The 20,589-nt window shown below is 48.1% G+C and overlaps 1 protein-coding gene and 1 long non-coding RNA gene across 4 annotated transcripts in view; one reads left to right on the top strand and one right to left on the bottom strand.

Annotated features, from left to right (window-relative positions):
- St6gal1 (ST6 beta-galactoside alpha-2,6-sialyltransferase 1) overlaps window positions 1-20,589 on the top strand; it is a 133,205-nt gene that overhangs the window by 36,113 nt on the left and 76,503 nt on the right. The gene's annotated exons all lie outside the window — the stretch shown is intronic.
- LOC131922422 (uncharacterized) lies at window positions 6,533-19,816 on the bottom strand. Of its 2 annotated transcripts, none has more exons than XR_009382278.1 (4): window positions 19,400-19,816; window positions 16,614-16,673; window positions 16,374-16,483; window positions 6,533-6,736 (listed from the first exon to the last, which is right to left on the bottom strand). It is a non-coding gene; the product is annotated as an uncharacterized LOC131922422 (long non-coding RNA). The 2 variants fall into 2 exon arrangements; XR_009382277.1 differs by lacking the exon at window positions 19,400-19,816 and adding an exon at window positions 18,518-18,576.

Below are 20,589 nucleotides of genomic sequence, written 5' to 3'. Positions count from 1 at the left end.
CAGAACTGCCCTGGACGTGTTCCCTCTTATTTATCCTTTGACCCAGTTCATTGTTCTGGGTGGCTAAGGAAGGAGATACTTCATAGAGCTGTGTATTTTTCCAGGGAGGACTGTTTTTTTTTTTTTCTTTTGCTTCACAGTTGAGCAAACAACTTACAAGTGCTTTTTTTTTTTTTTTTCCTGTGGTCCCAGCCTGCCCCTCCCCAGCTCCAGTGTACCAACGTCTGGACCTCTGGAACTGGCCCGGGAGGACTGTGTTCTCAGTGTGTTTTGGTGTGACCGTGCCAAGCGCAGCTGCCCATCTTCAGGGCCACCTCAGACCCAGTGCCTTCTGCTCTTCCTCCAGAGAGGCAGCTTCTGGACACTGCAGAAGGAACAAGGGCAATTAACAGTGACAACGTGCTGTGGGCACCAAATGTTCTCCCGTTAGTTCATTTGTCTTCAACACAAAGGGTCCAAGAGGGTCATAGTTTAAATATTTGAGTTTGGGATATTGCGTTGAAAATAGGGTTGATGGGAGTGGATGTATTTCCCGGGAGATCGGGAACTTCCTTGGAGAGCTGATGGGATCCACTCTGCTGCGCAGATATAAGTGGAGCTTAGGTTCCCAAATACCAAACCCACTTGGTGGGTGCAGCTCTGTTTCTGAGCCAGCTGTGTGCTCAGGGCCCATTCATGCACACCCTGGGGAGAGGCTGAAGGAGGGTGGTGCAGATCCCTGACCTGGGGGATAGCGTGTGACCTCACTGATGCTAAGATTCTCACCTACTGGCCCTGGGCGGAGGTAACCTTGAGTGTGAACTGTAGAGACTGCCCTCCCCTTCCCCCGACTTCTGCCCGTCAGGAATGGAGGAAGAGAGTGTGAGTAGTTTATTCTGAGGAGTCTGGGCTCCAGTAGCTTGTCCTCTAAGGAAGACAGCATTAATGTCTGCTTTATGAGCAGAGAGGAGAGATTGGGGTGGTGGGGTGCATGGCCAGGCGGGGGGCGGGGGGGGGGTAGTGTTAGCTCTGGCTGCCTCTCCTTGAGGTGCCCCCTGCATGAACACATTGGACAGGGCTGATGGATGAAAACCACTGAAGGTATGCCTCACCCTGTCCCTCTGGGGAAGCATCCCATCTGCTCATTTAGTGGAGCATCTTGGTTCTGTGTGAACACATTGTCTGAAGAGAGAGACATAAATATTAACACTGGCAAATGTGAAGTCCCAGAATCTGTGGGAAACTCCCATACTGTGTAAGTGAACGGTCTGAGAGACAGGACGCTTCCTCAGGAAGTGATTCTGACCTGAGGCTTTCAGCCTTAGCTGTGGGCAACAGGCAGAGTCCTTGTGTGATGTTCAAGAGGGTATTGGTGCTTTGTGCTGGGTGATAACTGTAGCCTGGCCCAATGCTTGGCCATCCAGGACCTTCCCCCTCAACACAGACAGCTCTACAGGTTACCCATGTCCAGCCTTTTACCTGCTGATGTATCCGTGGGTATGAGGGGATACTCCGAGACTGTGCCTTAAGGGGTAGCCTCTTTTTCTGTTGTGGAGTGTGCTTATGACTCTGTTCAGTGAATCTAGAGGGCCACCTTGATGGCGTGGATAGCAATATACAGAGTTTTGAAACAGCTTTACTGAGGTGCACTCAATAGTCCATGAAAATGAGCCAGGGTAGATGATTCAGAGCTGGCCCTGTGGGTAAAAACTTTCCTACCAAGCCTGATGACCCGAGTTCCATCCCAGAACTCATGTGGTAGGAGAGAGCAGACGGCTTGCCCTTTGACCTCCACAAATGCTGTGTAAATGCACCCACACATATTTTCTCAAAATAACTACATAATAAATATGTGTGAGAGAGGAGAGAGAGAATCAGTCATTTTTTTTTTTTTTTTAAAGTAAATTACTGAGTTGTGCAAACCTCCTACAATCCATTATGGGTTGGGTCATCTTTCCAAGCAAATAGATGAGAGAAAATTTTGTTTTGCCTAAGATTGTTCTGTTTCCAGGAGGACCACCTCATTGATTAATCAATTCAGTTGTTGTTTACTGAGAGCCTGCTGAAGTCCACCGTTGGGCCAGGTGCAAAAGCGAATCAAGAAATAAACAGATACTGATGGCTGCTTTTCTGCGGCTCACCAGCTTCTCGCTGCAGACAAGTTTAACCTTGAGCTGACCTTCCGGCTCTCTGGTGTGGGGCCTGTGTTTGTTTCCATGACTCTCATGTGTAGAGCAAGCAGAGACCTTGCTTCTGCAGCCCGGTGTGGTGTGCTCAGGTACTGGCCCAGCAGCAGGATCAAGCTGCTCCCACACCCGTAGATAGCTCTAGGCCTCGGCAGGCCCTGGGTGCATGGTCTTTGGAGGAAGGAGATGAGGTGAGCTGATTAGGGTGCTCAGACTGGTCAGGTGGAGTTGAGACAAAGCTTGCATGAAGAGGGAAAGATCTGAATGAGTGAGGACATCTGGCTAGAGCAAATGAAGGGCCAGTGGCCAGTGAGGGGGCCTAACTCAAGTTTAAGGGTCTGTGGATTCCAAAGGTGGTGCTATTTGGTGGCTGAGGGACAAGGTGTGTACTTTGTCTGCTAGACTGAGAAATTGCGACAGAGTGGATTAAACATAGGGATTGTTTTAAGTGTGGTGTTCCAGGCACTTTTGATTATTGTTGTTATAGACTTGAGGGAGACTTCATCTTGTACAGGTAAGGCATTTGAAGCAGAGGTTGATTAGAAGGTTGTGATGAGGGTCCTGGAGGTAGACAATAGATCCCAACTCTGTGTAAGGAGAAATGGTACAAAAGGAGTGGATGGGAGGGAAACTGTGCTGGGTGAACATAGCCAATCACTCCTCCGTCCCCGTGTTCTCCTCAGCTCTACTTCTGCCATCTGTTGCCGCTCCTGAACCTTGAACTCTGCCTGTCCACAGACACACCAGCAGCTTCTCCACACCACACTTCTCTCTCCCCAGCAAGATTTCCTCTTTATCCACGACTCAACTTGTCTCTATCCTGTGTCTCTCTCCCTCCACCTATGGCGCGCACGTGTGTGTGTGTGTGTGTGTGTGTGTGTGTGTGTGTGTGTGTGTGTGTGTATGTATGTATACTGTCCCATTGAGCGTCAATGCAGGATAGAGAAGTTTCCATGAGAGAGTGCCCAGCTGTCCCACTCCACAGAGGTGATGAGGGAGGCCAGACCCTCAGGGTTGTGATCAGGTCCAGATAAGCTTATGCTACCTTTGGTGCCAATCTGAGCTTGCACAACTGAGTGAGTTTCTCCTTAAGTCTAAATTCTACGTGTTTCCCCTGCCCTGTCCCTGTTCTGGCCCTGGAGACAGTGGTAGCTGGGAGGGTGCTGATGACCACGACAAAGTCTTGGTCCGCTAAGCACTGATGCCTCAGAGCTGACCCCAGACCCCAAATCAGATCAGACTAATGCAAGACCCCGGGAGGTGTGGCCAGCTGTTTTGTACCCTGTTCACCTCCCCACACCCTTTCCCTAGGAACTGAAGATAGACTTGATTGACAGTTGGGGTCTGCTCTGTATCTGAAGGAGAGAAGTCCGTTTATAGGGTGCCCGCTGTTTCCATGCATCACTTCAGGGTGATGTACGATGTTCTACATCCCGTTTTTAAAGGAACATTGAGACCGTGGCACCATCCCATTTTCCTACTGAGGAGACAGAGGCTGAGAGCAAGTGAAGGGCTGGGTTCAGTTTGTGTGGACCGTGCTGTGGAGGCAGAGCTAGGGTTTTCTTCCTGTGCACCCCATCCTCCTTCAGTTGTTGGTACCTACTGAGTGCCTTACTGCCTTAGTGCAGAGACCTTAGGAACAAAGGGCATGCAAGTCCTGTTGCCCCTCACCCCAGGGTGCTCTCCTGTACCAGCTCCCAAATCATGACACAGAGACTTCTTATTCGTTATGAATACTCGGTCTTAGCTTAGGCTTGTTTCTTGCTAGTTCTTATAACTTAACCTGTTTCTCTTCACCTACATTTTGCCTCAGGGCTTTTTTCCTTCCTTCCTTCCTTCCTTCCTTCCTTCCTTCCTTCCTTCCTTCCTTCCTTCCTTCCTTTCCCTACTTTCCTGCTTCTCTTTCTCTGACTGGCTTGTGGTTGCCTGGTTTCTAGCCCTGGGCATGTCCCTCTCTTTTCCTCTCATTCTCTTCTCTCTCTTCCCTCGCTCTCCTATTTATTTCCTCTGCCCACCATCTCTGCCTGTCCCTCTCCTGCCCAGCTATTGGCCATTCAGCTTTTTATTAGACCAATCAGGTGGCTTAGGCAGGCAAGGTGGAACAGCAACACATCTCTAATAATTAAACAAATGCAGCATAAACAAGCATAACACATCTTTGCCTAGTTAAACAAATGCAGCATAAACAAATGTAACACACCTTTATACAGTTAAAGTAATATTCTGCAACATAAACAAATGTAACACACCTTTACACAGTTAAAGTAATATTCTGCAACATAAACAAACGTAACACATCTTTCCGTAGTTAAAATAATATTCCACAACACTGTCCTATGTCTCCTGTCTCCGGCAACTGTGCTGCTGTAGTTTGCTATTGCTGAGAGGAAATCCATGGCTCTGTTCACCACTGGGCCAATAAGTCACAGGCTGTATCCCCTTGCTTCTGGCCTCTACAGCATTCCCCAAGCATGCCTGTGATAGCACCCCTCCCCCTGAGCCCTAGCCATTTCCTTTAGCCTCCCCCAGAGAGCTCTAAGTTCCTCTTGCTAAAGGTGAGTTCCTCCGGCCACCCCACCCTGAGTCCCAGTGAGAATTTGGACACAGCGTTTTCACTTGTCTTTTCAGATGCTTTGCCAGAGTTTACGGAAAAAGGCCTGTATTATTAATGCCCTCACCGGGAACAGCTGCGCCTGCCAGGCTGTCATGTGAGACCCAGAGCTCTCCTGGACCCACTGGGTCAGGGGGAAACTTGATCCTGTAGAGGTGGAGAGCAGCAGGAGAGGCAGAAAGCATTTGGAAGCATTCTTCTGTCTCCCATAGAGACAGAGCAGCGCTGTGCCTCTGGGCTGACTCCACCTGCTCCCTGTGGGGCTCTTTGAAGCCTCAGCAAGATAAAAAACAAAGATATTAGTAATTAGTTTAGCAACAGAGAGGCTTGGCTGCATACAGCAGGCCCACTTTGAAGGAAATTAGCTTTAGTGCTCAGAACTAAGCTGTGTGTGTGTGTGTGTGTGTGTTTGTGTGTGTGTGTGTGTTATTCTTTCAAAGTTGAGAAGATAGTTTTTCTTTTGTTGTTATTTTGGGTTTTTTGAGACAGGGTTTTCTGTGTAGCTCTGGCTGTCCTGGAACTGGCTTGTAAACCAGGCTGGCTTCACACTCCCAGAAATCTGCCTGCTTCTGCTTCCTGAGTTCCAGGATTAAAGGCGCGCGCGCCACCATTGCCTGGCAAGAAGATAGTTTCTTATTCAAGCTTGTGCAGGTAGTAAAGGACAGCCGTAGAATGCAAACCCAGGTGTGACGTATTGAGGTTCCTTTCAGGACTTTGGTGCCTGGAGACACAACATGTGTTTCCCAGGTTGTCCCTGAGTTTTGGGGAGAGCTCCCGAGCCCTGATGGCCTGGGAAAAGAGACAAAGAGCCAATGACCTCTTTCTTCCCTCAAGTCCATCTTTGGGATCTAAGATGAAGCTAAGGCTTAAACAGGTGTCAGGAAGTATGTATACTAAGCAATCCTGGCCAAGGTGTGAGCTCTGCCTACTGTTAACTCCACCCCAGCCTCCCCACCGTAAGGCCTTCTGGCAAGCTCACCCTTGCTACAGCAGACATGTTCCTCCTCTGGTTGTCCTCAGAAACACAGCCTTTCCTTCTTCCAGTGTGAGATTCTTGAGGGGAACTCCAGATTCCTGGGGTCCATTGTTTCTGTAGTCTGGCAGCCCATGTGATGGCTCCAAGTGTCCTCCAATGTCCTCCCTCTTAGGGCGGTTGCAGCCTCCTTGGTGTCTCACCTCTGTCCCTGTGACTAAGCCTGGCGTTCTGATGTGGACTTGACTGGGATCAACACCAGCTGCTCAGGGCGATTGTGGTACTGACCGGCCGGGAGTGGGAGAAGATGGGCCACACCTTGCCTGCCGTCTGCTGGAATGCTTTGGCTCTTCACAGTCCCCCAAAGCTCATCACAGTTTAGAGAGAACAGTGGGTCTCAACCTTCCTGATGCTGAGACCCTTTAGTACAGTTCCTCACATCGTGGTGACTCCCCCAAACATAAAATGATTTTTGTTGCTTCTTCATGACTATACTTTTGCTACTGTTATGAATTATAATGTAGTTTTTTTTTCTTTTTTCTTTTGAGATAGAAGGTTGCTAAAGGGGTCTAGACCCACAGGTTGAGAACCACTGATTTAGAGGCCAGACGTGTCATGATGTTCTCTGCTTGGAGTGGAGCCATTCCTTCCTGGAGCAGATGCCTCCTGGTACTGACCCCAGAGCTTCTTATTCTCCCAGCTTCCCCAGCCCCGAACACAACAGGCCCATTTCATGACTCAGTTTGACCTTGCCACCCTCAGCCGGACTTTACCTTGCTCTGTCTGGTAAACTCCTATTCATGCTTCAAAATGGGATGAGCCTTCCCTTTTCTGGCCTCCTCTGACAATGTTGACAGCACCCCAGCCTGTAGTTCTTAATGCTTCTCACAACAGCGTCTCACCCATCAGGCCGTGTTCTTCCCCGAAGGCCTAAGCGGCGGAGGGTGGATCCTATTCCTTCCTGAATCACCTGGACTTGGGACACATCTGTGTGAGAAAAGAATGAGGACTGATTAATAAGTTGCATACTAGTGGGCGAATCACATGTGAACTACTTTGATCAAAATCCTGGGCTGCGTTGTTCAGAGACAAGAGACGTGATGGGTTTGGTTGATGTGAAGGCCAAGTACAGTACCAAAAGCCTCTTTCCCACTCCTAACCCCGGTCTTTCCCACCCCCGCCCTATTAAGGGTCACATAGTGGGGGCGGCTGTGTAGAGAGTGGAGCCCAGGCTCCTCTGGTAAAATTCTCTCTCAGACTCCGGCCAGTCTGTCTTCCAGGAGAGGAGCCTCAGGAAGCGGGGCTGAGTACAGACTTAGAGGAAGAATGGGAGTACTGAATATTCCCCAAGGGAGTTGAGGGGAAGCCCTGCAGGGTGGGATAAAACCGGGGGACTGGAGGAAGCCCAAGGCAAGCTTCCCTTCCTCCCTGAGGTGCTTCGGGGCACCTCGCTGGCTGGTGCCACTCCCTGAGAGCAGCTCCTGAGGAAGCAACATGAACTGTGTCCAAGTCTGGACTCCGAGCCAGTGCTCACAGAGGCCATGCTACCCCACTGGCCTCCTGCCCGTCTGCATCCTACTTCTGAGGCTTATGGGAAGTCTCTGGTGGCCGTGCTTCGTATTCTGCGGATGGCCAGATCTGAGCTTAAGGCCTCGTCTCGGACACTCTAATGGCTAATTGTGCAGCTCCGAGAAGAGCAAAGGAGTCTTGTTTGCTAAGATCCTTAGGCCCAGGGCTGCTGCTGATTCTGATGAGTGTTTTTATGAGCTGGGCATTGTGCAGGGTGTGGCACATGACCATTGCCTTCTTGATGCCTCTAAGTCCCCTGTAAGACGGTGCTGGTGACACTGTGAAATCATAGACGCACACGTAAACTTCACCAGAGTTAGCTGCCTAAAGTAATACAGGTAAATAATGGTGCTCTGCTGTGGACCAGGTGCGTTTCTCCTTCATTTACTATGCCATCGCTTGCCAGTGGTCTGGTCCTGAAACTCCCCGGGTCTCTCGTTAAAAATGAGCCCAGCTGGGAAGGAGAGCACCCCCGTAATAAGTTTTAGGAACACTGTATGGTAACTTCTTGCCTCTTAAGGTGTGGCTCATGGTGGGCCCTCTGGTCAGCTAGTGTGTGTGTTATGATTGGAAAGAAACTTTACTGTCAAAGGGTATTCATCTTTTAAAAAATTCATTAGTCTTAGGACTTGATCTTAAAGAGGCTATAGATTCTGGATTAGTGAGTAATTCTCCAAGTCTAAGTCCGTAACTACGTGTGACTAGAATGAGCTGCCTTCCGTTGTCCCTGTCACTTGGGATCAGGCTACCACGATCTGGGGGTGATGCTCAGGAAGCTACTTCTGCAGCCCATACTCTGTGTTTGCAGGCCGAAGTCGGCCTTTCCCCCAGGAAGTCCTCCCCGTGTGACTGCAATACTGAGAGGGATGAGCCGTGCGCTAAATGAGGGCTGAGGGCGGCGTCTCTCCGAGAGAAAGAAGGGAGTGTCAATCAAAACAAAATGCACGTGACCGTGTATTCCAGCAGCTGGGCAGCGCCAGGACCAGAGAAGGCCAGTGAGGTTTCATGGCCGATCAGGAGTGAGACAGACAAGCCCATCCGAAAGGCCCCCCTGCTGCCTGCTGTTTGACAATCTGACCAGGACCTGGAAATTTCCCAAGTTGAACTTCTAATGGATGGCCCCGGATCTGCTTTTCTCTGGCCCCTCATATTCCACTGAAAGCGGAACCACCCTTATCGCTGGGGAACCCCAATCGTGTTTGCAGTCACATGCTTTCAAAGCGCATCTCACACGCGTCCACTTCTGACCAACTCCACTGCAGACAGCCTAGTCTAAGTCGTGAGTGCTGCTGTGTGTCTTCCTGTCCTTGTCCCCACGCAGTGACTTCCTGAGTGGTTCTGGTGGCATTAAGTCAGAGTGGGCTCTGCCTGTGCTCACAGTCTTATTACGACCACGGGATGCACTCGAAGGATGCACTTGGTATTCGGCTCCGTGTCCACACCATTGATCCAGCACCTCCTGACTCCTCCTCAGTGTTCTCCATCACCTTCCATCCCTCTTACCAGACACACCCCTCAGGGCTTTGCACACACACCCTTCCTCTGTTTGAGGTACTCTGCCTCAGTTGCTTTAGGACTCTCCCTGCATTAGATAGCCCTTTCCTGCTGAAGCACCTCTGACTGTTACATTATGGTTTTTTGTGTCTCTTGCTGCTGGACTAGAATGTTGTCAGGGCGGTGGCTATCATCTTTATTCTGTGTTCTGTTCTTTTTTATTTAGCACTAAGAATTGTGCCGGGCACATACTAAGTAGTTAATATGTATAAAGTGTGTGTGATGTGGGTGTGGTGTGGTGTGTGTATACATGTGTGTGTTTGTATGTGTGTTTAAAAATGAGTAAATGTAGAACATAACATTTCTGTATAGGTTTCTGTAATTGGTTATTTTTTACTCTTTTGGCTCTTTGTTCTTTGGGGGGCCCATCACCCAGCTCCCAAATAAATCATACACTGAGGTTTATTCTTAGTTATAAATGCCCAACCTTAGCTTGGCTTATTTCTTGCCAGCTTTCCATAACTTGAATTAACCCCATCTACCTTTTGCCTCTGGGATTTTTCCTTTTCTTACTTCTGTAATCTTACTTTCACTCTTACTCCATGGCTGGCTGTGGGACTGTGTGGCTGTGTGACTGTGTGACTGGCCCCTTCTTTTCTCGATGCTTCTTGATCTTGCTCTTTCTTCCTCCTCCCAGATTTCTCCTCCTATTTATTCTCTCTGCCTGCCAGCCCCACCTATCTTTTCTCCTGCCCAGCTATTGGCTGTTCAGTTCTTTATTAGACCAGTCAGGTGTTTTAGACAGGCAAAGTAACAGAGCTTCACAGAGTTAAAGAAATGCAACACAAAAGAATGTAACACATCTTTGCATCATTAAACAAATGTCCCACTGCATAAACAAATGTAACACATCTTAAAATAATATTCTAAAACAGGTTTCCAGTTTGGACATTTTCAGAGTACTCTGTGGACAATGCCAGGGGTCTGGCTGCATGCATATAGGAATTTTCATGCAAGAGGTAGATCGAAGTAAGCATTCCTGGGCCAGCAAGTTGCTGCTCACTGTCAATGCAGTGGTGGGCGGGGAGAAGGGAAATGTGGAGGGAGTCTGAAGATAGTCAGCAAGGCCCAACTCAAGTAAGACCTGGAGGGGATGGTCTCTAGATTTTGCTACTAGACAAGCAATTTCAGTGGAATTCTGTGAGTTAATTTCAACTATTTGCAGGGAATGGGGAAGTGTGAACAATTCAGAACACTCTGCCACAGAAAAGGCATTTTTTTCCCCCCAGCTGTGCGGAAGTCATTGGGGGAGGAGCATTCAGTGAACAGATAACATGTGACTGACTTCTGAAACATCATCCAATTACACGTGAAAATTTGCTCCATGTTGAACAGTTGCTACTCAGTTCAAGGCCCCATCACCATGCTCGTCACACAGTAAGTCCCCAAGAAAAGGTGTCGCATCCATCAAACACTGTAGAACTTAGAAGCAGGCCGCTGATGAGCACCAACAAAATATGCCTCATGGGAGGGCTGGCTCTGGGTGCCTTCTTGCCTTAGCAACACATCCCTTGGTGCCTTGTGCGTCTGTATGTGGTTTTATTAGCTTCCTTTTTTTTTTTTTTTTTTTTTAACTGCATAGTGGTTATGATTTGGACAGATAAATCTCCACGAAGCTCTCTTGTGTGACTAGAATAATGTTTTATCCGAGTCCTTCACAAATGTGAGAGAACGTGACAGTCAGTCTAGAGAAATTAAGGGACGAGAGTTTCCCGAACATGGTGGGGTGACCTCGGCACTCAGATCAGAGGTTGACATCAAACCAGCTACCTCTTGCAGAACGCTGAGCCACCCCTCTGAAAGGTAGATTTAAATGATTTCAGGTAGTTTGTTTGTGGTTTGATGGAAAGAATAGTGGGAGGAAAGGACTGAAAAAAAAAATTAAACCATAATTTGCAAACCACATGAAAAATCTCAGCCCCCTACCCCTTTAAATAAGCAGTGTGCTGAGAATGCAGATCTAGTTCCCCAATGGTAGCCAATGATACAGTTTTGGCAGACATCCTAGGAGAAAGCAGAACTATTCAACTTCTGTTTTAATCTCATTGTCTTTGGGGAGGGACACGTTATCAAACTGCACAAGAAAGAGTGAAAGAGAGGAAAAATCAAAACCAAACCACAGAATGCTTATGCATCTTGTGTCTCCAGACCTGGGCGAGGCACACGGACAACTTACAACCATCCTTATAGAGGATATTGTGTCAATGTTTGAAGCAGCCTACTCAAGTCAAATGGCTGACCGCAGAGAGAGTGCAGGACATGCCAAGGGGAGAGAAAATTGAAGAACAAATCTAAGAGACATAGGTGCTTCAAGCCCACCAATTCCCCAGCAGCTAGCACAATGCCTCATTCTTAGGAGACTTGAGAACTATTTATTAATAGAAGGGATTATCAGACCCTGGAGGAAACTTCTGGGCTTTTATTATTCATTCATTTATTTTTGCTGAAGTATATTGGAAGTACTCTGGATCTTACAGAGAATGGAAGAACAAGGGGAGAGGAAAACAAATTTTCAAAAGAGAAAATTATAAACTCACCATATCACGCAAGTGGTTAAGATGGCCTATGTCTAACGCGTAGCATGTGGTAGTATTCAATACTGATCACTTTGAGGTATAAGGGGGTTACTGTTATTAAGTGAATGTATGCCCACAGACTCTCTTCACACCTGGACATGAGACAGAGAGGCTAATGTTGGGAAGTGCTAGAGCTTTTCTCTAGTTAAAATATCTTTAGAGGTCGGGGGTGGTGGCACAAACCTTTAATACCAGCACTCAGCAGCTAGAGGTCGGAAGATCTCTGTAAGTTTGAGGCCACCCTGATCTACATAGTGAGTTCCAGGGCAGCTAGGGGTATGTAGAGAGACCCTGGCTCAAAAAGCAAGCAAAGAAACAAAAAACAAAACAAAACAACAACCCCCCTGCACCTCTGTTTTAGCTTTTCTTTGTGTGTCGACACGGAGACATTTGCATGAAGTCCCGGAGCCTGTTCTTCGCAGATAATGCCAGCTATCCCAAACCACTTTTTTACTTCTTTTTGTTTCCCTGAGACTTTCTCTGTGTAGCCCTAGCTAGCCTGGAACTCACTCTGTAGACCAGCCTGGCCTCAAACTCCGAGATTCACCTGCCTCTGCCTCCTGAGTGCTGGGATTAAAGGCATGGCTCAGCAGTTAAGAGCACTGGCTGCTCTTCCAGAGGTCTTGAGTTCAATTCTCAGCAACCACATGGAGGCTCACAGTTGTCTATAATGAGATCTGGTGCCCTCTTCTGGCCTGCAGGAATACATGCAGGTAGACCACTGTATACATAATAAATAAATAAATCTTTGAAAAAAAAAAAGGTCATGAGTCACCACCATTCATACAAAAACCTAGGGAAACTTTGTGTTTGGTGATGGTGCTGACTTGGAATTTTTTTCAGTGTTAGGGATTGTAGGTTGACATGCTAGGGCAAGCATTTTACCACTGAGCTAACCTTGACTTCACTATGTAGCCCGTACTGGGCTGGAACCCAAGATCTTCCTGCCTCAGCCTCTTGAGTGCTACAACTGTAGGTGTGTGGTGCCATGCTTTGTGCTTAAAGTTAGACACTATCATGTCTGTGTAATTACTCATGGCGCAATTTTATAGACGTGATGGAAAATGTGGTCTGGGGGACGATGTTTAAATGTAGTGCGGGAGTACTGTTTGTCAGGGACCTTAAAGGGTGCGCATGGAGATGCTGCATTTCCTCAACTTTAACTAGTGACTTAGATGAATGTATAGGGGGTTTCTTGATCACATTCCGGGTGATGGGAAGCCAGAGGACTTAGCAAATGCTGTGCATGCCAGGGTCTATGTTTTCTGTATACTTAGGCTGGATACGCTGAGGTGGATGTGAGGATCTGCCTGTAGGCTCTGTATTAGTTGCTTTTCTGTTGCTGTGGTAAAATATGCTGACCAAGGGAACTTAGACTTACAGCTCCAAAGGTATAAAAGTCCATCATGGCAACAAGTGGCAGGCGTGACAACAGAAACAGGAATTGAGAGCTCACATTTTGAACAGCCAGAATGAAGCAGAATGAGCACATTAGAAATGACATGGAGCCTTTAAACCACCTCCAGGGACGTACTTCCTCCAAGAAGGCCACAGACCTAAGTCTCTTCGAACATAACCACCACCTGGGGACTAGGTGTTCAAATGCCTGAGACTGGGGGGCAGGGGGGAGGGTGGCATTTCTCATGCAAACCACCACAGGCTCCAGCTACCAATAGCTAAGAAAGACAAAGGGGGCCATTTGGCTGAGGAGCAGGACTTGGAAGGAAAGTCAGTGAGTTTGAGATACTGAACCGAGAGCCATTCAAATGAACCCAATGGAAACTACCCAGCAACTTAGCAGTTGGCAGTGAAGGCGCTTTACCATCCTTTCCATACTTGGTCACACCTGGAAACTGTGTTTGGGTCCTTAAAGGCAGGTGCAGGCAGAAGGGCCTAGGCCAGAGGAGAACGAGGAGTTCAGAAACTATGTTACCTTAAGGAACAGTTCAGAGGCTGAGATTATTTAACTTGAACAAGCAAAGGTTCTGGGGAGATGGCATTGTCTTAAGAAAAGATTTGTTTCTGTCTAGAGAGGAGAATTAGAACCAACAGTGGGGGCCAAAGGCTGCAGGGAGGAGTTCAGATGGAATGTGTTCCATGCCTAGACATGTGCTGTCGTGGTTTAGAGACTGTCATTATTATAGGCATCAAGCTGGAGTAAGCTGCCTGCCCATTTCCTTTTTCTTTGTGCAATTGAGTGGAACTGTGTTTGCTGGTTGAAGGGTGGCCAGCTTGTCTTCTACAACCTTTTCTAACCACAATGGTAATAATTGTTGGTTTTAAAAAATAGTTAGCGTCGCTGGTTACCATGTGAGGAAAGGTCAGAGACACGACAAAACCCTGTATCAGAGCTTTATTAGGTGGAGGTGGGGGACAGAAAAGAGTAACCAGGCCTGGGAAGAGGCACGTGCAGAGAGAGAGAGAGAGTGGGTGTGGGTGTGTGTGTGTGGGGGGGAAGAGCAGAAGGAGAGGAGGGGAGGAGTCCTGTGTCCGGGTTTTTAAGGATTCCCCTGCACATGCGCAGGTGGGCTCACAGAGCTATACCACACATGCACTGATTGCGTGACCGCCCTGCGTGCATTTGCACAATCACACAGCGCACTGATGACGTAAGATGTAAGACCCCTTGCTTAGCTGCTGAACTGCGCATGGGTGGTCATATAGCTGGAGTGGCAGAATCCGGACAATAATGCCCAGTCTCAGAGTGTCTGTGGTCTCAGTGGCCATGTGCAGTCCAGGAAAGGACTGCTGGCGGGCAGGAAGTGGGGAGGGTGTGTGTGTGTGTGTGTGACATAGTGCAGAAGGTGTGAGCTTTGGATGTAGAACTACGGATCAAAATCTACACGCAGCCGGGCGGTGGTGGCGCACGCCTTTAATCCCAGCACTCGGGAGGCAGAGCCAGGCGGATCTCTGTGAGTTCGAGGCCAGCCTGGTCTCCAAAGAAAGTTCCAGGAAAGGCGCAAAGCTACACAGAGAAACCCTGTCTCAAAAAAACCAAAAAAAAAAAAAAAAAAAAAAAAAAAAATCTACACGCATTTTACTTGCTTTCGGCATACTCTTGCCTGCTGTGTTTTCAGCATGGAGAACTGCCCAATGCGAGTATAGCAAAGTGTCCACGAAGTAGTATTTAGTATTTGAAAAACATCAGCTAACCACTGGGCATTTGCATTTGAGTGTCTTCTCCCAGGAAACCTCAGGGATGCTCAGCACCTTCTCCTTGTCCCTCAGCACTGTTTTAGACAGGTCCAGGCCCAATTCCTGCTTTATCACAGGAAACCTTCCTTATCAGCTTTCCTTGTGGGAATGGGCTTTCTTCAGTGTGCTGTAGGCGCGGGTTTGAGTCTCAGCTCTGCGTTCGTTGCATGGTCTTAAGAGAACAGAGATTCTAACCTCTATTTTTATAAACTTATGACTCATAGGCTTTGTTTCCACCTTGCATGATCTTTAAAATAGTTAGAAAGGGACAGACTGCTGAGCAGCATAGCTCTGACACATTGTTCACCAGGAATGGTGCTGATGATTGATTGACATCAGACCTAACGTCCAGCATGGAGCTGGGGAGAGTTCCCTGTTGAGCACTGCTGGAGTTGATAGAGGTGTCTTCTCTTTCAAACCATTGCAACCCTTTCCCATGTGATAGCTCCTTCCTGATTTCCTTTTTAGAAGAAAACTTGGACAAATCATTATGATGTTCCTTTGTATCTGTCAGCCGTAGATTCAATCATCTCTGGACAGAGACTATTTGGAAAAACATTTCTGTGTCTGTATTGACCATATGCAGTCTAATGACTATACTGCATCAACACTGTGTTGGGTATTATAAATCATCTAGAGATAACTTACAGTACGTTGGAAGATGTGTTTGGTCGCATGCAAGTACACCATCGTGTATAAGGGACTGCGCATCTAAGTTTTGGTGTCGGAGGGTGCTGAGAACTAATTCTCTAAGGATTTCCCCCAGGGATGACTGTATGAACCAGATTCTGGCTTTATTCTGAAGCAGCTAACTTTGATATTTGTTCCAGTGAGCACTCCACTGCTGCCTACAGGCCTTGCTTTATTTATCCCAGCCTCTACCCTGCAAATACTTGGTCAATTTCACAGTATGAGCATGAGTCACCTCATTAAGGCTTCTGTCCTTTGTCATTATTAGTAACTAAGCTATGAGAGTAGTCAAGACCTTACATTGAAGCTTTCCAATTATAACAGGAGAAGCAGGTAGTGCATGTAGCTGCCCCCTCCCGTACCTGCCATGATTGGACTTTTCAGCTAGGCCTGGATTTTGGGAAGCATGATTGATTTGCTGGCAGGCAACTCACTTGTGAGCATTCATCACAGGTGTGCAAAAGCCACCTCTTGGGACTAAGTCTGGGCTGAGAAGTGTGCTCAGGTGTGTGAGCACACAGGGCAGGGGCTCCTCACCTAGGGTGTGTGAGCATACAGGAAAGGGACTCCTTCACCTAGGATGTGTAAGCATGCAGGGCAGGGGTTCCTCATACAGGGAATGCCTCTGAATATCCCTGTATCTAACAAACTATAGGTAAAGACCCACTGGTTCTTTTCACACATCAGGTCAGAAGGCACTTACAGCTCTCTTTGGGGTGGTTGATACAGTCTTTCAGTTTCTCTGCCCAAGGGATCATTTCCCCCATCTTCCAGAACTCACAGATAAATCTAATCTGTAACTTTTGAAGCATGGATCGCTCAGGCGATGGCCTCACCCTATACCGAACATGGATGCCCGCTGCTCCAGACACTCTGTGGTGGTCACTGATCATCATACTTTCTTTTTGCCCATAACGCCAGTGCTGTGTCCGGAGCTCTCAAACTCGTAGACAGAAGGGCATGCGATTGACTCTGCGGACCATCTTTCTTAGTTACTTTTATGTTACTATGATAAAATACCCTGACCAAAAAGTGCTTACGGGAGGATGTGTGTATATTTTTAGCTTCAACTTCCAGAGGGGATGCACTCCGTCATGATGGGAAGATGTAGCAGCAGGGACGGGGTGGCTCCCCCATCACCTTGACAGTCCTGAAGCAGAGAGGGAGAGAGGGAGGGAGAGATGGGAGAGGGGGAAGGGGGGAGGGAGCGAGAGAGGGAATGAGCACGTAGGCAGTAGGACCTGGCTAGAAAACCTCAAAGCCTATGCCCATTGCCATACCTCTTCCAGCCAGGCTTCAGCCTCTAAGTGTCCCACAACGATCCCAGACAGCACCATCAACTGGGGGAAAAGTGTTGAAACACATGAGCCTGTGAGGACATTTCACGGAGAAACCACAACACCGGCCTGTAATAGAAGCTGGACTGGGCTTCCTTTCGGTTCCTTCTCAAAGATACCAGGGCTGCCGTCCTCTGGGCTGCCGTCCTCTGGGCTGCCGTCCTCTGGGCTGCCAGTGGTTTCAGTGATTTGAGAGGCTCTGGGTTGCCATTCTACCATTTCCCATTTCCTTCCCCTCCATCCAACTTCCTGTATGGCCACACTCCTCCTGAGGATGGGAATCCAGTGATTCAAACCAAATCATCCAAGTCTGGGAATGTTAAGAATGGGGCTGCGTTGTGGAAGCCTGGCGAGTATGATGTTGTGGGTCCTACCCCCCCTCACCCCCCACAAAAAAGTCAAACTGAATCTTTCAGAATGCCATGGCACCTGAGACTAGTTTCAGTATCTAAATATCTAAAAGTATCTTTAAAGGTTCCAAACATAGGACGTGATCACGAGTTAAAAGTAAACTGCTAGCAATTTGGTGGTGGTGGGGCACTCTTTTTTTTTTTTTTTTCCTTTTGTTTTTTGAGACAGGGTTTCTCTGTGTAGTTTTGGAGCCTGTCCTGGATCTCACTCTGTAGACCAGGCTGGCCTCAAACTCACAGAGATCCCCCTGGTTCTGCCTCCTGAGTGCTGGGATTAAAGCCGTGTGTCACCACCACCCGGCTGTGGGGGCACTCTTTAGGGAACTACAAAGGCAGAGTGGATATGACCCCTACCCCTAAGACACTCAGAAGCTAATGTCATGGGTCCCATGACAATCTGTTTCTTCTCCCACTGCAGCCCATCTTCTGGGGACTTTCTGAGGTGAAGTGTGCATCCTCATGGAGAGGACAGCATTCCTGAGTTCTGAGAGCTGGACCTCACTGTGAGCTGGGTCTCTGACTCGATTGGATGCCTCACTGTCCAGCTGGGGCAGAGGCTGCCTTCAGAGGCATTTGCTCTTCCTTAGGGAAGACTCCAAGGAACAGTTCACCAAGGAATCTGCAGCTCAAATGCCTTGGGGTTTCTGTGGTCACTGCTTAACTGGGCTTTGGTCGGAACATATCTTTTGTGGGTCTCTCTTGTGAGCAGCCAAGCTGACTCAATTACTAAGTGGCCATAATAACCCAATGGGGCTGAGGTTTAAAGAAAAAATCCCCCTCCCTTTTTTTTTTTTTTTTTTTAACTTTCTCTCCACTTTTAATCCTAGCTCTGTTACGGGTACTTTTTTTTAGTCTAAATACAGTCATCTTCTGCTTTCTCAAGCATATCAGCGGAATTGAAGGGAAGGTCTTCAGCAGCAGCAGCAGCAGCAGCAACAACTGTTTTGTAAAATTATAGATGCCATCCCGTGGGTATCATAGAGTGGGGATGGTCTCTGCATCTTAGACAGCTCAGCTGTGTGTGTGTGTCTGTGTATGTGTGTGTGTGTGTGTGTGTGTGTGTGTGTCTGTGTGTGTGTGTCTGTGTGTGTGTGTCTGTGTATGTGTGTCTGTGTGTTTGTGTGTGTCTGTGTTTGTGTGTACATCTGTGTGTGTGTGTGTGTGTGTCTGTGTGTGTGTGTGTCTGTTTGTGTGTGCGTCTGTGTGTATGTGTATGTCTGTGTATGTGTCTGTGTGTTTGTGTGTGTGTCTGTGTGTGTGTGTGTGCATCTGTGTGTGTGTGTGTGTTTTATTGTTTTAGAAAACCAAGTGTGTCCAGTGAAGTAACTTAAAGGCCTTTCCACTTCGTCGCATGCTGAGAAGAGAGGGCTAGGATTGTGAATGCGAAGTGACTCCTCTGCCACTTTCTGGAGGGTGGCCTTTGGGAAAAGCACTCACTGTCTGTGGGCTTCGGTGTCCTCAGAGGTGAAGAATTTGCCCGCAGATTTCGAATAAAGTGTCGTTTGTGTAAATGCTTTTTACGATGATGGTAATGACCTGATGATGATGAGGACAGGACGGTGGTCACTGGTGTCCGCTCCCGTGGGTAGACAGCCCGTGTCATCAGAGCACGCCTGCACCCTGAACCAGTCTTGGTTTGCGTCCCTTCTCATCTGCACTTTGCTGTGTGGTCATAGGTGGCTGTCCTCACCACTCGCTACTGACTCTTGACTCTAGAAGCCGAGTGGGGCTGCCTCTCCCCCATCTCCTCCTCTACCTATTTTTAGATTTTTTTTTCTTTTATTTTGAAACAGGGTTTTGCTATGCAGCCCAGGCTGGCCTTGCAACCAACCTGTCGCCCCAGCAGTGAGGAGCGTATGAGTGGTTGGTGGGGTTACAGGTGGCGCCACACCTGGCAGGAACAGGATGTTTGGAGACAGGCTCGCCTACACTCACCAGTTCCTCTGTGAAAGTAGCTGAGGTTTGTGCAGATGTCACAGGTGGCACTCTAGCTCTCAAGAGCTTACCACACACATCCCTGAGTGGGTGTGGGGTGAGCTTGAGGGGCCCGGAGCAGCACCGGCAGAGAAGCCAGAGAGCTTCCCATCGGCAGGGAGGACCCGCGGCCAGACTGGCCTCACCATCCCCTTCCCTTCATGCTGAGCAGCCACTGTATCCCGCACACTGGCCAAACGCCATGGAGTCTGTGCTTGCTCAGACCTTTGCATCCCCCTGTTTGTCAAAGTGTGTGGCCTGGAGTCCTTCCTGTTGCTCCTTTGATAGTGCCCTGTTCTCCTCAACCCTCTGGGCTGACCACTCTCCATCACAAGCACTACCCACCAATGCTGCCATTTTGTTGTGAGGTTGTTTCTCCTGAAGCTCCTTCAGGCCTGCCTCCTCAGGAGGTTTCGTAGTGTGATAATATTGTTTTACGTCTAGTAAGACCCAGAATGAAATAGCAGCAGGTGTCTCCCTAGGAGGGAGGGAGTGGAGTCTCTGCCACCTATCCTGGTCTGCCCGTGAATCTGTCCCACAAGGTGGAGCCGTACTCCCTTAGGGGAGGAAATGCTCGTTGAAGCTGGGCTGGGAACCCCTGCCTGGATGACCACTTGCTGGGAAGGGCACTTGGCAGCTCTGAGAGGAGCTTAATTGCATCCGAGCTGTAGTTTCCATATCTGAGACATGGGTGCAGACACACTCCCTGGGAATGCAGAGTTCAGAGAGCACGCAGGCAAAGCACAGAGCATGAGGCCTCCATCCATGGCCTGCCCTTTCTTACCTCACAAAGATTCCTCGCGGTTCTATTCTGATTCCATGGTTACCCAAGGGCGCCAGGTAACAAATTCTCACCAGGTGCCTGTCCTGAGGAGATTTCTACCAGGGTCCAGAACAGAAGCTACAAGGGGCTAGGATTCTAATATGAGGGATAATAAATGAATCTAAGCACACTGAGTTCTTTAGTCCATTCACTTTACCCTTCTAAATAAATTCTATCTATATGGTTTCTTTTCTGTCCTCACACTTAGCTCCTCTCAGTCCCTCCTGCTCTCTGTCCCTTCTGCTGTTCTCTCAATAGCTGTATAGCTCTTTCCATCTCCGTCCTCATCTTTGTTTTTCTAAATCAATTCCTTCAAGTGCTGTGGGGGAACCAGTGTGTGTGTGTGTGTGTGTGTGTGTGTGTGTGTGTGTGTGTGTATACATATATACATATACACATATATGTATATATATTGCTTATATATACATACATATATATATATGTATGCATAAGCAATAATTCTTTGGCAAAGCAATGCGAGGCTTGAAGTTTTCAGGGTTGCAGAGAGAGGTGATAAGGATCCACACATAAAGCAATAATTGTCAGCTTCCAATTACAACCCAAAAGGGGAGTGACTAAAGGGGAGTTCTCTGGTAGGGTCAACTAAAGGCTGAGATCAATTGGGGAATTCCAAAAAGTCTTATGTAAATAAACCAGGATGAAGATAAGGAGTTGAGGATTTAATTGTTAGTGGCTATTTTCTCTATCTGTA

This window comes from Peromyscus eremicus, chromosome 12 (genome assembly GCF_949786415.1).
Source record: "Peromyscus eremicus chromosome 12, PerEre_H2_v1, whole genome shotgun sequence".
Taxonomy (NCBI): Eukaryota; Metazoa; Chordata; class Mammalia; order Rodentia; family Cricetidae; genus Peromyscus; species Peromyscus eremicus.
The sequence above is the reverse complement of the archived record's forward strand: the minus strand, read 5'-3'. Positions and strand labels throughout refer to the sequence as shown.